The sequence below is a fragment of the Asparagus officinalis genome, chromosome 9 (genome assembly GCF_001876935.1).
Source record: "Asparagus officinalis chromosome 9, Aspof.V1, whole genome shotgun sequence".
Lineage (NCBI taxonomy): Eukaryota > Viridiplantae > Streptophyta > Magnoliopsida > Asparagales > Asparagaceae > Asparagus > Asparagus officinalis.
This window is the reverse complement of record NC_033802.1, coordinates 28,102,812-28,105,243: the sequence shown is the minus strand read 5'-3', so window position 1 is coordinate 28,105,243 and position 2,432 is coordinate 28,102,812.

Here is a 2,432-nt window from a genome sequence, read left to right as displayed (position 1 = left end):
AAAATTTGAAGATTAGCTCCGGAGGAAAATCTTAGTAGGGGTTAATTTATGATCACTTTTGTAGTACTTTTGACTTATAAAACATGTATTAATGTTATAGCCAATGCTACTATTGTAATATTTTGTATTACCCTTTAGTTCTCTTCTATTTTGGTATTCTATGGACTCTGCTGTCAACCTCGTGATCCTTGGTATTGCATATGCATCTCCACTGCTTTATTATTCGCCCTTTAGTATATCTATGTTGTGATGTGTATAAAAATTTAGCAGCTCGACCCTTCTTATTACAGATAGGTCATGCCTAAATTTTTATGTACCTCTCAGAGGAGGGGTGTTACACTACCATTTGGTGGCTTGACCAAGGCCGAGCCACCAGACGGTGGTTCGGCCAATTTTGATCTGAAAACGCTCTTTTTCGGTTTCGACGAGTTTTCTCAGGATTTGTTCGTTCTTGAGTGTTCCAACTGATTGGATATCATCCACAAACATGGTTACATAGTTATTAACTAAAGATAAGGCTGAATCCATCATTCTTATCCGAAAACCCCCTAACCGAAGCCTATAAATACAGGCCTAGGGGCTCATTTCAGAGAGGGACATGAAGAGGGCGAGGTGCTGTCAAATTAGAGAGTGGAGCCATGAATTTCAGAGGGTTAGTAGATCTTGACAAAGTTCCTTAATAAAAAAAAAGAGAGTTCGATAGATCTGAAACCCCTTTCCCCTATTTCCTCCGGATTTAAGCTTGGTCTTAATCCTGAGAAGACCATAATCTCGCTTGGTCGTGATTATCACTTCTACGAATTCTTCCTTCGTGAAGTAGGAGCTTTGATTATCAATCTGTCAACCGGATCTGATTCGCGATGGTCCACGGATATCAACGTCCCCGACACAGAAGAAGTTCACACGCAAACAACAGGCGATAAACATCTGTTGTGTGTAGTTTGACAATAGTTGTAATCTTTATTTTCGTTGTGTAAGGAGATCTTATAAAAAGATCAACTTTCTATTGTAACGATTGAAGTTGTAATAGATTCAAGGCAATGAAATTAACTTTTGACCCAAACACGCTGGCGACCACAGTGGGAGCTAACAGCTTCTCTGCAGAAGCTGTCATGTCGCAACCTCGGATCCAGATCCCGGTTGACGAAGGAGTCAAGTACGAATTCAACCAATTGAAGTTTGAGGAGTATCTGTCGTCCTCCTCCTCCAGATCCTCCGCTCCTCGCAAGTGCAGGAAGATCAAAGCCTCCGTTGCTGCTGCCATCTCTCCTTGCAACGCCCCTCCGACCTCCAACGAGGCCGGATTTGTAGATCTGGACTTCTCCTTAATCAAGGAGATAGCCGCTGTAATCGCGCCAACTTTAATGAAGAGAGCTCGCCAAAGAAAACGCCAACACCTTGCATGCTAATTCACCAAGGCTTTGGAGCCAGTTGACGGGATCTACTATAAGGCGGATCTGAAACTCAGAAGGAACCGAGTGCCCCAATAGCAAACAGATATCCTCTCCTCCAAACCAACAGCGAATGAATGGATCCAAGTCAAACGGACCCGCTCAACCCTCAAGGAACACATTTAGAAGCGCCGCGCCTTGATTGTGCATGCACGGATTCTCGTGAAAGAAGCGCAAAAGTTAAAGCAAGAAGAGGTGATCAATAAGCCACCGAAATCATTCCAAGTCTAGAAGCCAAAGTTCGAAACGGTGTCAACAAAAAGTCAAACAGTGCCCGGAACTGCCGAAATGCACGAACCACCATTTGGTGGCTCGGCCAGAACTGAGCCACCAAATGGTGGCTCGGCCAAAACCGAGCCACCAAGTGGTGGTTCGTGCCTGAACCGAACCGGTTCGGTTCGGTTCGCACCCGATTCATCTCCCGTAGTCCCATTTAAGCTTCCGACAGCCCATGTTTCTGTCCCGATGAATCGCACACCTCTAGCAAAGCCCCACGGCAGCATGGACTTGTCCTGATTCAATATGAGGATGGCGGATCACCTGGGTCCTTTGCACAAGGATCAAGGCAAAGTTCCGATTAAAGAATGCTTGGGCCCATTGACTAAACCCCGAGCAACTCATCAAACTTGGGGTCGCACACACCCTCGCAACAAGTCAGAGCCTTTCTATAATGGGAAAACTCCTGTACTGACCTCCTTGGACTGTAAGTCAGTGTCCAAGAGCTCGTTAAGGTCCCGCGCTCACGAAAGCGTGACTCCAAACGTGTGACCCTTGAGAACGCCATCAAGGCAACAAGTCCTCAGAAGGAAATGAGTTCGTCAGACGATGAAGTTATACTTGAGAAGTCATACCAACATGCGATAGATTGCTCCGGTCATCATGCCGATGAGTTATACTATCGGGCTAGGGGTACGAACAAGTCTCGGAGGAGAAGTACCCAAGAAACAGACTCTTACTATCCGTGCACCAACTAATGTAGCT